Here is a 13,926-nt window from a genome sequence, read left to right as displayed (position 1 = left end):
AGGAAACTTTTAAACTCTCTCAGCTGTCTTTGTTTTATTATTTAGAGGATATCATTCAGGGAAAGCTCAAGTTATATTGGATTCTGAATGTGCAAAAGGCTATAGCAACAGTACTGGAAATCTCTTCAACCCTGAAACAGGGAAGACAGAAGTGGGAATGGAGGCATGAAGAAGCATTTTTGCAGGGTCAGTAAGTATCAATTGAGCTTTCTGCTTAATCAGGGCAAAAATTAGTCACAGATTAACTACTACACCATGACAGTGACCAAGCTGCTTGGCCAAATCACCCCAGAGCCCAGACTCTGAGAAGTTTAGCCTTGTGCAGATTTGTATTGTTATGAACCAGTTCTAAAATAACCTCTGAACTAGGAACACCCATGATGCAGCATTTTTCTTTGTGAATACCTTTCAGACAGAAAAGCAAAACTCAAGCTGCACTGAGTAGGGTTTTCTATGAAAAATCATGTTGACTGTTATCCAGTTTGCATTCTGACCAGCCAACTGGATGACATCTAGTTAAGTCACCCTCTCCTCATGTATAACCATCACATGAAAAACATACATTCCAAAACACATGCAAAGATTTATAGCAAAAATAGACCACCTAGAACAAAGTATTAGGCTTAAATATAAACTATTCCCAGCTTGAGTGACAATCTGTTTTTATTGCCTAATAAGGTGGAACTTGAGGTGTTCAAAATGGCAGATTTTACCTGGTTAATAATAAATAATTGTTCTACTTCATATGGAAAAGTATTTTGGAACATGTTGTAATGAACTTATCTTCTTGGTAACAGAAATTGGTTTAATCTCCCATCAGTAGAGAAATAGCTCAAGGAACACTCATCTGAGTGTTCAAATAGAATGCTTCCCAAATAATATTAACATAGTTTTCTGAAAAATAATGATGATGTCATTAAAGAAGAAAAAAAAGTCCTGTTCCAGTGCAGTTTTCTACATCTTGCTTCTATCTTATAAATTGGATGCAGCATCATGTCCTTCCTTAAAAAGACTATCTTGTTTGCTTTTAAAATTATTTTGGCACATATTTTAAAAGAAAAAATGAGAAAGATACCAATGAATTTCAAATAAATGTTTTCTGTCTTTTTCATGTCAACAGAATTTGGTTAGTAGAAGTTTCTCCCACGTGAAAAATATCGGACACTGGAAAACTAGGCTGTAACTCCTGCTTTCCTAAGTTAAACAAGGAGATGCACATCCATGAGCAACAACAGACAAGTCAATTACCTATGAATAATTTCATTCCGGTATAGATGTTCCGCTAGAGACTGAGGTTACATAACTCCATGAAATCTGTCCAGGTTTGGCACACATTCCAAAACACATGCTGTATCCTTCACTTCATCATAAAACTTGCAGAAGTCCACTGGAGCTACACATAAATGTTGCATTGCTGTGTTTTAACTGGGTACTCCATATTCATTGTGACAAGGGGATAATGCAACTTGCTCTGCATGAAAACTGCTCCTGACTACATTTCAAGTTTCCTTTCTTCTTCTACCCTAACAGATTTCCAAAACTAAGTTCCTTCAAGCACAATCTTCATTCAGAGCTCAGTTTCTGGAAGCTTAGGGTAGGCTTGTGCTTACTTCTCTTGCAATTTTTGAGCACTGAAAACTAGGTGTGCTGAAAAACCTTGTGTCATGTTAAACATGATAGTAGTCTTGAAGTATAGAAAAGATTGCTGCAGTGAGGAAAGGGATAAACTGCTTTCCATATCTGAAATGTGTGTGAAAGAAAATAAATTAAACCAAGGTAGATTAAGACTGAAATACCTCAGAAAACTTTCTATCTTTAAGGACCATATTGCTTTGGAAAAATGTGGAAGCACCATGACTGGATGTTAGACAGTATCTGTCAGGCACGAACGAGGTGCATTTGATTTTGGCTTGAGGAAAGAAATGGAGTAGATAATTTCCTAATGTTCCTGCCAGCTGTGTTTTCTATTATTCTCTGTGACTAGACATTAGAAAGAAATCATGTGTGATTTATCTATGTGCCAATGGATACACTAGTTTCTTTCCATTTCAGTGATTAATTGTTCTAATGCAAGGCTCCCAAAATTTTCTACTAAAACTAGTGAGAATTTTGCACAGCCAAGAAGTTGTTAAATTCTGACATCCAATTCCACTTTAAAACCAGGTTCAACCAAATGCTTCTAAAGAAGGTTTTCAAGTTTCTCACACAAATTAATTGACAAATAAAATTTGATTATTTTTTTAGATAGGTGAATAAATCCTTCATTTAAATGACAAATTCTGTTTCATGTTTCCTTTCAGATTTGAAAAAAATGTTTAATTATTTATGAATGCTACTGTCACTGCTGACAACACCATCTCAATAGACTGATACTAACAGATATGTACAAGTATAGTAAAATACTGTATCTCATTTATGAGTGATTAGACAAGATTGTTGACTCAAGATGGGACAAGGCTATTTTTCTAAATAAGGTTGTATAACATGGTCACTTGTTTTGTAGCGTTTTAGATTTTTTAAAATCTTCTGAATATTTTCTTTTTCTGATACAACAAAACTCATATTTTCATTTATTCATTTGTTGAAGTTGCACAACATCATAGTTTCTATGAAAGCAGCATACATTTACCTGGATAATTAATTTGCAAGAGGGAGGATCTGGTCCAACAAGCAAATTAAACAAAGAGGTAAACCTAAGTAATTCGGGAAGGGATGGAAGGAGGGAAATGAGTGATAATTCAAATTTACAAGGGAAATTCATGGCAAATGACAACTGAAGGTTATGGCAACCTTGAATAAAATTACTCATACAAACATATATTATGAGGATATTTTTCTTGCATTGTTTCCCTGTCAAATAATGAGAATGTTCCACTTTTCTGAAAAGAGTTTCTGTGGACAGTACAAGTTAAACCTATACATAGGTTTTGATAGGTTCCCTTTGTAGTGTTGGGGGTACCAACACAAATTTGTTTTTTGTTCAAATTCTGATCTTCACTTTTTTATCTCCTAGACTTGAACATCTACAGAGTACAGAATGAGTCTTTTATTACTGTTAATTTATTTCTAAGTCATAGCATTATGAACTACATTGATGTTAAGTGTAATCGCATCACTTCCTGGAAGAAAGACACTTCCTGTGTCTCTAAAGAACCTTGCATTTTCCAACAAGGAAAAATGGATGTTGCAATTGATCAGAGAGATGTGGAGACTATACCATTTCTCTTGCTCATTCTTATATCAGGAGTAGTGTATTAATGGCTCTGAGATGCAGAGTCGTAGGCTGTAGGAACTACTAACATAGATTTTGCTTTGCAAGCTGATCTTTGTATTGGCTTTTTGTGGAAAGGTTTTGGTAGTGGGGGGATACAGGAGTGGCCCCTCTGAGAAGCTGACAGAAGCTTTGCTCATGTCTGATAGAGCCATTCCAGGATGGGCTCACTGCTCACCAAGGCTGGGCCCTCCAGCCATGGCAGTACCATGATAGCAGCCATGATAGCCATGATATTGAAGGAGGAAAGAAGTTATTGCACAGATGTAATTGCAGCCAGAGGAGAGAGCAGTGAGAATATGAGAGGGCAATAGCTCTGCAGACACCAAGATCAGTGCAAAAGGAAGGGAGGAGGTGTTGCAAGCACAAGAGAAGAAATTCCTCTGCGACCCCTGGTTAACAGCATGGTGAGGCAGCTGTGTCCCTGCTGCCTGTGGAGGTCCATTGGGAAGCACCTGTAGCCCTGAAGAGCCCCATCCTGGAGCAGGTGGATGCCCAAAAGAGGCTGTGCCCCTTTGGGAAGCCCACTCTGGTGCAGGATTCCTGCAGGACCCATGGAGCCATGGAGAGAAGGTTCCACACTGGAGCAGGTTTGCTGTGGGACTTGTGATCCAACAGGGGACCCACACTGGAGCAACCTGTGCCTGAAGGACCGCAGCCTGTGGAAAGGACCCACACTGGAGAAGCTGGTGGAGACTGTGTCCCGTGTGACTTTCCCCCACATTGGAGCAGGGGAAGAGTGTGAGGTGTCCTTCCTCTGAGGGGGAAGGAATGGGAGATACAGTATGTGATGAACATTGCTTTAATTCCCTACGTTCCTGCACCGCTTGGAGAGTGGTACAAAATTCCGGACTGACGTTTAGCTTAGGAAAGAAGGAGTGGAGGAAAGATGTTTTAAGATTTGGTTTTATTTCTTATTATGCTACTCTGATTTGATTTGCAATAAATTCAATTAATTTCCCCAAACTAAGTCTGTTTTGCACATGATGGTAACTGGTGAGTGATCCCTTCCTGCTTTTATCTTTGTCCCAGGAGCTTTCATTCTGTTTTCTCTCCCCTGTCCAGCTGAGGAGGGGAGTGATAGGGCAGCTTTGGTAGGCATGTGGCATGGTCACAAGGTCATCCACCACAGTCCCTCACTACTTAAAAACTAAAGGTCCAGAGAATGCAACTTAACTTGTGACAAAAGATCTTAATGAATTCAATCTTTTCACAGAGTATGTATAAAAATCCTGTTTCTGAAGTAATTATAGGGCTTTGAAAGTAAGACATTCTGTGTAATTTATTATTTTACTTTAATTTCCATGGAACTTATACAGTGGGCAAGAAAAAAAACCAAATAACGTGAGATAAAAAAAGGATAAAATTTTCACTTTGAATATATTTTTGTAACTGGAAAAATCAGAGGGTTAATTTAAAATGTGGAATGCATTAACTTATTTATATCTACAAAGTCACTTAAAAATGGTGTAATTCTAATTTGAGCCGGTAAAATTCTTCTCGCTAAAAGTAATATTGCCAGCTCTTCCTATGCTTATTTGAGCTAGAAAAAGAACCTGTCCTCCAAAAGAAGGACTCATAGATATTTAAAACAAAAAATAAATAAAAAAATGTAAAAGATAAAATAGTTATGTATTTCTGATATTTAGAGAATATCAGAAAAATATTCTAGAAGAATTTAATTACTTGAGAAAGTTTTATTTAGGCATTTTGAATTGACTCTTACTCGTCTTTGGGTGGGAGAACACCAACAGAGGTGTGCACTCAGAAACCTCAGGGCTAAGTCCTTTGGGATGGTATCTCCAGGAGCACAATTCTCACGCTAGAAGCTCTGAAACATGCAGCACCTAGACACTGATTTGTTCTCAAGCATGATGGAAGGTCTCCAGTTAGTGGCTGACAGGTCACCTTTTTCCATCTGTCACTGTGTTAAACTAATGACTTCAATCTCTCCTGCAGTATAGATTTATGGCCCTATGGCTAGTACTAGATGTATCAAACAGAACTGACCTCGCCTCTAAAAAGAGCCCTGCAGTAGCAAAAAGCTGGAGAAACTGGACCTGGATATAAGAGGAACAGCAGCAGATCATTGTTTTATCTTGTGTTTTTCTGAAGAGAAGTATAGTGTCTCCCTTTGAGAGACAAAAGATCAGCATTCAGCTTGTGCCAGATGATAGCTATTTAGAGGTAGATTAGAATTAGTCAGGGAACAGGAAAGTATCCACCGTACTTGAGCTGGTTTCACATTGCTGGGCTGGGGGTGAAAAAAAGAAAGTTTTGAGCAATTGTTAATTAGCTGGTGATCCTCATCCAGCACAGACTGTCTTGTTGCTGCCTAACATGCAGAAGTGTAAATATGGAGTTTCAGAAGACTTCTTCATTGTAAAGATGCAGTTCTACTGACTGTCGTGTAGTGAATTATTCTGCACTGCATGTATTCCAGACTCAGAATTTTCCTTTCTTAAACTATTGTCTATTTTCTATGCGTAAACCTGCTCCAGTTTTTGCATGCACAATTACAATTTTTTTTTATAGGTAGTAAATTTAATTCTATATAAAACATCACCTTAAATTATTATTCTCATTTTTATCCAGTTGCAGAGAAAATGATGAGAAAAATAAATCAATGTCTGATAATATGCTATAAATCTTGGAGAATTTCTGGTGGGTTTAAGAGTGTCCTTGTAAAACAATGTTCTGATTACACAGAAAAGTGTCAGCCTGGGCAAATTATCTGAATAAAAGTGGCCAATAGATGTTAAGATAGTTATTCTTGAGGTCACCTTGAAATCTGTACTGGAAAGAGGCTCAGTCCCAGTCTCACGTTAAAACTCAAGAAAGTAGAGCTATTTAAACACAACTTCCTGCTGTTTCTTGGGGATTTTTGTGGGCTTTTTTTTTGCGGTCTTTGTTTTTGTTTCCTGGTTTGTTGGTTTTTTTGGGGTTTCTTTTTTTTTTTGTTTTTTTTTTTGGGGGGGGTTTTAATTATTTGGTAGGAGTTTTGGTGTGGTTATTTCTGGTTTCCTTTGGCTGGTCTTTTTTTTGCATTTGGGGTGTTTTTTGTTTTGGTTTTTTTTTTTTTTTTATAATAGGAAAACACTGAAGGGTGGATTTTGACTTCAACATGCACTGTAAGATATTGATAAGTTATACTTTCCTAGTGTAACCTTAGACTTGTCAGGCAGACAGAATTGCTGCTTCAGGCCTTAAGGTAAAAACAGTCTTTCTGTGAAGGATTTGAAATACACAAATAAAAAGTATCAGATCAAAATATTAGCAGGTGTGAAACAGCAGACAGTGGCAGAATACTGTTGGTGTTAGGTAAATGCAAACAACTTATCATGAAGATCAGAAATGCAAGCTTTTGCTGCCCAGCTATGGAATAAGGATTCAGCTGTCCTCTATTTGCCTCTACAGCACCTGTACTGTTGTGGATTTATCTAAATATGATTCAAATCAGCCTCTCTTTCTAAACCACTAAATATGTAACTGATGGTGAAAAAACCGAAAATCCTTAGTATTTCTACTCAAATATCCTTATCAAATCAAACCTCTTTCACTAATCTTAAGATATCATGCCTACAGAGATGAAACCTTCTTCCTACAATTTTCCCTAGCAAAAATGCTCTTTGAAGTAGTTTCAGAGCAAATCTGAGTGCTCTCTTTGAGCATAAGATTCTTCAATCAGATAAGAAATTACAGAGCAATTTTAAGAAATATTTTTGCACTTTTCATTATGAAGATGTACAAACCCCTCTTGTTAGTCTCTGCTCTGATTATGGATCAATATACATTTCTTTATATGACCACAGAAAGAAAACAGAGTATGTCTTACATGTAACCATTGTAGTTCCATAATATGCATGTAAGAAGAAGGAGGTTACATGACTCCTCCACCACATTCTTATTGTTTCCTTTAAGCCTTAAAAAGTGAAGATAAAGCAAAATAAACATATGACTAATGCTGCAAGATAAAATGTGACCTTTCCTCACTGCACAAAGTATATTTATGCCATTCAGAGTGACAGAAATAGAGGAGTAGATGTGGCGAAAATAAGATGTAGCCCACATATGTACACTGAGATAGGATCAAGCAGATGTAGTCCATCTCCATCTGTTGTTGATAACATGCTTTACCAAAACAGAAAATTACAATAAAATATCAAAACCTTTGGACAATGTCCACAGAAAGTACTTTTTGTCCTGGAGAATTTTCTTTCCTAGAATCCAAATTAAAAACATTTTTTATACATTGGGAAAATAGATCTAATCTCTGGCTCTGTCATTTAACCAAATGATCATGTGTTATCCATCCACCTGGATGCCACCACTTCTCTTTGTGCCTTTTGTTAACCAAATGTTGGCAGTTCGTGGCCTTGTGTCTCAGGCTCCCAGCCAAAGCTCAAACTGCAGCTTGCAAACAGAGCTACCCTCACCAGATGTACTCCTCAACATGGGTAACTGGCCTAAGAGGATGAAATAAATATGATCAGCTCTTAGGAAAACCAATAAGATGCTACTATCTAGACTTCTAGATATTTTAGAATTCAAAAATTCTATTGAGGAAATTAAGAAAAATCAATATGTGCATTTAAGTGAATTGTTATGTGGAGAGAAACTTCTATAGCTGTACTATAGTGTCTAATTTTTTCTTTTTAATGTAAGGTTTGCTTTTATTTTGGACATTACAGGCAAATTTGAGGGGATAGTTATGTTTAGTTAGAGATCAGGAATAAATAAAGCTTATATTTCATAGAGTTATTTTCTTAGTGAAAAATCAGTTATTTTATTTTCATATTCTTAAATGTTTTTCATCTACACTGTTATTTCCTGGTTAAAAATGAATTTATTACAGTTTTTACTCCAGAGAGCTTCTACAGATGCAATTTTGTTTCTTTGTTGTCAGAAAGACTTGAGAACAGATACTATTGAATGCTTCAATCTTTTTTGAGTCTTAATCTTCTCCACTGTTAAGCAGCTAGCCTGTGTTTTGATTTTCTCTTTCTGCATTTAGTGAACCTTATCTTGTTTCCTTTTATGTCACTGTGCTTTTTGATCTTATCCCTAAGGGTCTTGAGCTGTTCCGTTATATTCATATTAAAACTTATAATCTTCTTTCCATTTTTTGTTTGATTCTTTTTGGATTTTCAGGTCACTGGAGAAATTCTGATGTCTCTACGATTCTCTGCCATTCCTTGCTTCACTTGCAAATAACCTACCACTATGCATTAAATACCTTCTCTTTCAGTAACTTCCAGCAGTGCTGCATTCCTGTACCCTTTAACTTTTTTCTCTTCCTGGTAGGCTGTATCCTGTACTCCAGGAAAAGGTGCACTTTGCCTTTCCCCTCAGCCACCACTTTCCTGCTTTTTTACCTTCACGCTTCATTACTTCTCACATCTTTTTTGTAATCTTTCACAATTTTATTTTCTGATTGCACCTTTGGTTTACGTGTTCTATCATTTTAGTTAGTTGAAACACGATCTTAAAAAGGAGAATCCTTCAATCTCTAAAACAAAAATTGCCTCCAAAATATTCTGTGCACTGTGTTATCCTACTTTGCCCTTTAGATATCTCTGAAAAATTACAATCTCCTTTTGTTACAAGGTTTTAATTAAAAAAAAAGGTTAACCATTTTGTCCTCTAGCTTATGTGGAATATGTGAATTCTTTGCAGTTATGATCCTTTTATAAAACACAAATAATCTAGCAAAATTCTCTCCTTTCCATGAACTTGTGAAAAATGCACCTTTAATACATAATACACCTTTCTTTCTTTTTCTTACACCTGTCATTCTTAAGGAGATTGTATCTCTATGTTGGTAATGGACCTCTGTGGTATAGCTCAGCAGCTGTCCAGGATGATATTTTCATTGTGTTTTGGCTGTGTTTTAACAAATAGTTCTCTCTACGTGCTCCCATATTGGTTCAGCTGTGTAGTAACACCCAAAGGCTGATCTCTTAATTGACCCTCTCATAACTGTGATTCACCTCTGCCCGAATTCAGGCAGAAAATGGGCTTTTGTGTTTCATTGCTTTTCCTCTCTCTTCACTTCTGAGATTTTATCACAGATCTAGGCTATTTTGAAATCTCCTCTCCTGTGTGCACTCAGAGATCTTCCTCTTCATTTCAGAGCCCCTATATACCTTTCTTTGCTCCCTCCTTTGTGTAATGCCAGACATCATGACACCTATATACTTTCATTCGTTGTTTGAAATGTTCATCTCCAAGTCATCTGTCTCTATGATCTTTATCACACTGAGCTGCTGTCTTCTGTTCCACCACTCTGCTGTCAGATTCTTGGAGTCTCTTTTATACTGCATAGGATTCAATGTAACAGTAGCAGGTGCACCTAAATAAGTAGCATGGTGAAGAAATCCAGAGGGATGGGGATACCTTGCTTGTCTTTCTGAAATAGCTTTTTTATTATAGGTACAAGCAGGAGCACGTTCCTGAAACAATATGTTGTCTGCACTTTAAGGTAGCCAAGGTCAGGACCTTCCAAAAAGACCTTTAGGTAATGATTTTTCTTTGCAAATGATCTTAGGTGTCAGTACAGGCAAGAAGCGATCTAGGATTGATGTTCCTATTTTAGGCTGTTCCACATGTGGGCACGTTTTCTTTCAAGAAGAGGTAATAATAGAAAACTAAGAATAGAATGAGTCAGAACAAAATTAAAATGTAACCCTGACTTTCTTGCCTCTTAGTCCTTCAGGAAATCGCATGTGGATTGTACAGGTTGCTGGGTATTTTGTACATTCATTTACTTTGAGTCCTTTTTGGGAAGCAGAAGTCATTATGTCTTTTCTGTTTCAGAGAGAGGCAGCTGAATCCAACCCTGGAAGCAGTGGAACAGGCAGAAACTCAGGAGAGACTATACCTCTGGGACAGAATAATTATAGGATTTGTAATATGCCTTTTTCTCCTTTCTATATTCAATTTCTGTTTATTGCAGTGTTTGGCCACTGGTCTTCTAGAACCATGTACTGGGTGCAATAAAAAAGACAGATATGGGCCAAGAAGAACATAATTTTAAAATGCATGATTATGCAGCTGTACAATTTTCTCAGTTTCTTGTGTTTTGGGTAAGCAATAACTATCTACTGCTGTGGAATGCAACAGGTGCATCTTCCATTGGTCCATGTGGATTGTTTTCCATTGATGACCAATCACAGCCACCTGTGTCAAGGCTGTGAGCAGTCGTGGGATTTTGTTGTGGATTCTGTTCTATTCTTGTTCTTTATGGCCTTCTGATCATCTTTTCTTTCTGTTCTCTCTGTTCTTTTAGTATTGTTTTAATGTAGTATTTTAGTACAATACATAACATAATAAATCAGCCTTCTGAAATGGAGTCAAGCCTTGTGTCTCCACACACAAAGAGTTCACCACAACAGTGTGCCACATCAGTATATTTTTAACTGCAATGAATAAGACTTTCTCTTTTTAATGTATAGTGCTGTATTTGATTAGGTATTGTATTTGGCAATGTTTACCTTACTGTGATCATGTGTTATTCTGACTATTAAAGTTTTGTCAGCAAACAGTATTTTCAATCTTAATTTCATAAGCCCCACTTTTTTGCATGTGTGTAACCTGATCACAATACATTTCTTCAGGCAAAAAGTTCTCTAACATTCTCATCACAAAACATTCTTTTTATTTTAATTAAAATAAAATGTCAATTTAATTTTAAATGTTTTTCTATTAACCATACCAAACTTGACATAAATTATCCTTGCTTCCTTTGAAGCTTTTTACCTTTCCCAAAGGTCAGTAAAGGGGCTCAAATGAGTTGTTTAAACATATTCAACAGATATTTTAACATTTCTCATTACTTTCATGTTTATAATGCATGATCTCATGCAAATTGGACTATTTTACATAAAAATTAATATTTTAAATATATTATGGTACTGCTATTCATGCTGATTCTGATGATATAATTTGACCCATACAGGAACCAACCTTTCTAGGGCATTTCAGAAGTTGTCACAGCTGTCTAAAAGTGACCTGTGCAGTTTAAGATGAGTATATTCAAGAATCAGACCCTGGAAACATCCATTCAGACTGAGGCCCCACTCTTCAGTCACACATCTGAGACTCCTGTGGGAGAGAATGCTGACTGTATATTTTGTTCCTAACTACCTAGTGCATGACAGTAGCAGAGCAATCACTCTGAGCAGCACCTGGGGTACAATTTGCCTCTTACTTGCCCTGAGTGTTATGTGCTTACAGAGAAACCTGTTCCCTGAGAGTGGCAGTGTCTGGTTCCTAATTGCCAGTAATACCCTCGCTCCTTGTGCTTGTTTCCAACCCAGATGAAGTCAACATTACTGGCAGTGTTAGAAGTATTATAAAATCTCCACTATAATTCCTCTTTAATTAGCATCCTATTATCTTAAATTGCTTCAACATTTTTTTTCTCTAAATCTCCTCCATTCTTTCAGTAATACCCTTTTTTTTTTTTTTTGTAAAATTGCCTCGGTATTTCCCCACTGGTTGGATCTACTACAGTTTTTTTACTTTGTCTTTTAATAGCTTATTCAAAAGGATAGAAAGGCGCAATGAGCTCCTGGTAGAGTGCAGTAATATCAGTGTTTGTGTTCTCAGAGTTTTTCTTTCTCTGGAGCATAATGGTTGAACTAAGTCTTGCAGTGAAGAGCAAACCCACTGGGCTAATGGCAATAAACTTGAAAACAGTGAGAGGCTTGTTCACTCAGGTTCAATGTGTGAATAGCTCTGCACAGCTCTAATTAGGACCCCGGTTCTCAATAGGTATTTAAATATCAGTTTGGTTATCCAAGTGAAGGGATAAAGGTGAAAATGTACCATTCACATTTATAGTAGAATAAAAAGTTCTGCATTTCTGTTGGTTGACTGGCATTATAGTGAACTCTGTCAGAAATGCCTTTAAATGTGCCAGTGTGAGGCAGAAAAATGAAATCTAGCACACTGCCTGTAAGGAATCTCTCATGGCAATGATGTGGTTACTGAATAACCTAAAGCTGACATTTTGTCTTTAAGGAAGATATCCCTTAGCCTCTGGAAAAGTGAGAATTATTGTGTATCAATAAAAATAAAATTAGTGCCGTTATTTCAGCTGGTACTTTGTCTGTTTTGACTTCTCTCCCTCACTCTCTTACCCTCAGTTATCTCACGTATAGCTGAAGGCACACTGCAATATGGGGCATATATATGTGTACTTTAAGGACTGTTATTCAGATAGACAGGAATGTTTAATTTTAGTACTCTAATCACCTAAAGCAGGTACCTTGGATTGGCATATTTTATGAGGTTTTAAACCTGTGAAATACCTTTGGCTATACCCACCGATTTCTTTGAAGTTTCATTGCTTCCCAAGGCTAAACCCCAGATCATTTTTCCCTCTTCACATAAATATTTCAGAATTTAAAATACTTTAAAAATCTTTTTAGGCACTTCATTTGTCTTACTGCTTTCTGTCAATCCTCACATTGACATAGAAATATAGCTCAGACAAACATTGCAGAATGTAAGGCTAGCAAGGTCCAGAAAAAAATTCAAACTCAAGGATCATTTTCAGAATTTTAGAATTATGCAGGAGCAAGTAATTCTAACTATTCTCCAAAGCAGGATTTCATATGTTCTATTATTTAAAGGATAGAAAGCTGTTTGTGCCCTACACCAGAATAAAGGTTTAATGATTGTCCTGGTTTTGCTGAAAATTAGGAAGGGTAATGGAATTTCATAGGTGCCAAAAAGTGACTGCTAAGGACAGAGGAAAACCTGAAACAGGTCATTGCCTCAGGCAGTACAGTCTCCCAGACATGGTGATGTGCCCTTACTTTTACTCTTCCCACTTGTCTGTATGAAAAGCAAACACTATGTTTCTTCAATTTTCTTCCAGTCCCTTAAAAAAATCAGTTAAAGGAAATCTCACCTTTGTTTTCCTTCCACACCACTATATAGGCTAGCTGAGACAGTGCATAAGGTTTTTTTCCCCCAGATTTTCAAGATCTAGACTTCATTAATTTAAAGAACAGAAAGGGTTATTGTAACCTAACCTGTTTTCTTTGTTACACTGATATTCCTATTTCCAAGTTCATTCAATAATTCATTGCAAAGGGTGACTGACATTGTAAAAAGTCCCTTACTGAAATTATGCCTGCCTGCCTCCTAAACCCTTGCAACTTCTTTTAAATTGTTTCTGTACATATTCTACTGTAAGCTAAAATGAATTAATAAATATTTTCAATAATGTGTTTTCTCTGTAAGCATAAAGCTGTGTAGGTATTGAATATACATTTTTCTCTATGATTAAAAAGTAATGAAGTTTGTGATTTTATTTATATTCTGTAAGTGAGAAATTGTGCTATAAGTCTTACCCTCTTTTGTGAGCTGATCATGTCAAACTTCTAGATTGAGTGTTTTTATTCCTGCAATTTCTAATTCCTACAAGTTTCTAATAGACCACAATTACCAATTATTTCATTATTTTGTAACATACACTTTGTTAAAATGATTACTTCATCAATCACAGGCCACATAATTAATCAAATGTAATTGACCAAATTAATTTACATTTAATTAATTTGAAACAGAAGGTACTGCTTCAAAAGTGATCTTTTAATACAGACTGGAATGAGATCTCCTGGATTTTGACCATAGTTTGGTAC

This window comes from Onychostruthus taczanowskii, unplaced genomic scaffold, assembly GCF_017590055.1.
Source record: "Onychostruthus taczanowskii isolate IOZ18803 unplaced genomic scaffold, ASM1759005v1 scaffold2, whole genome shotgun sequence".
In the NCBI taxonomy this organism is placed as follows: domain Eukaryota; kingdom Metazoa; phylum Chordata; class Aves; order Passeriformes; family Passeridae; genus Onychostruthus; species Onychostruthus taczanowskii.
The sequence above is the reverse complement of the archived record's forward strand: the minus strand, read 5'-3'. Positions refer to the sequence as shown.